Here is a 1,118-nt window from a genome sequence, read left to right as displayed (position 1 = left end):
GGTCCCTGTGCTTTGCTTAGCTTAGCTTGTTCTAAGTAGGTGCTTTAGACCACTGAGCCATCTCACCAGGCCAAGGCTTCTATTTCTTTAAAAAAAAAATTTACAATAAAATATTAAGCAACTAGAATGTTCCTAGAACATTATTTTTCTTTTCGTGTGAATGTAACAAAAATGTAACGGTAAGTGTAATGGTAATGTAACACATTGCAGTGTAACTGCAACTTTTTCAGGTAACTTTTCCAGTGTAACTCATCATCTCAATTTGAAATATGTTCATGGAAAGTCTTCAGTATGCAAGTTGTTACACTAAGTGATGTAGATGGAAAGATGCATAAGCATGGCCTGTGTCTTTCTAGAACAAACCAGTACAGTGTAAGAGATAGAAAAAGAAACATTGAAGTTCTGTCTTCAGTGTGCACCTATAATCACAGTAGTATGCACCTTATGTAGTAGAGTAGCAGCACAAAGCACAACCAGGTCATGGAAGGTAGTGCCATAGGGAGGATCTTGTAATGAAGATGACAGTTCCACTGGTTGGTCCATTTGATTAAAGGACAGGGAGTCCTTCAGGTGAGCAGTGAGGGCAAGGCTGTACACAAGGTGAACCACATGCGTTAAGCATCATGGCTTGGGAGCTCATGCAGGAAGATACTGACAAAAAACAGTTCAGCAGGGAATGAGAGTGGTAGAGAAGAAGTTTGTGGGGTGTTTGGACTATATTCAGTATGTGCCTAGAGAAACCTCTGAAGTTGTTCAGGAGAGAATTGAAATTTTACTAAAAATATACTGATATCTTGTTTTTTTGCCTGAGTAAATAAAATATATCCAACACTTTTAAAAGACTGGTGACTGAAGATCCTTCACTGCCAATATTCTCTTTTTTTTCTGCGAAGCTGGGGATTGAACTCAGGCCCTTGCACTTTCCAGGGAAGTGCTTATTCTACTGAGCTATCTCCTCAGCATTGCTGTTATTCTCAGTGGACATCATTTGTTACTTTACAAAGGAGCACATTTAAATGTAGAAGGTGGAGGACTTGAGGCTCATGTAGGAAGCCAAGGAACTATTTACTGAAGTTACTTTTTTATAAAATATATTTTATTTTTAATTTATATGTAGT

Source organism: Octodon degus, unplaced genomic scaffold, assembly GCF_000260255.1.
Source record: "Octodon degus isolate 3935 unplaced genomic scaffold, OctDeg1.0 scaffold00019, whole genome shotgun sequence".
NCBI classification, from domain to species: domain Eukaryota; kingdom Metazoa; phylum Chordata; class Mammalia; order Rodentia; family Octodontidae; genus Octodon; species Octodon degus.
This window is presented reverse-complemented; position numbering follows the sequence as displayed.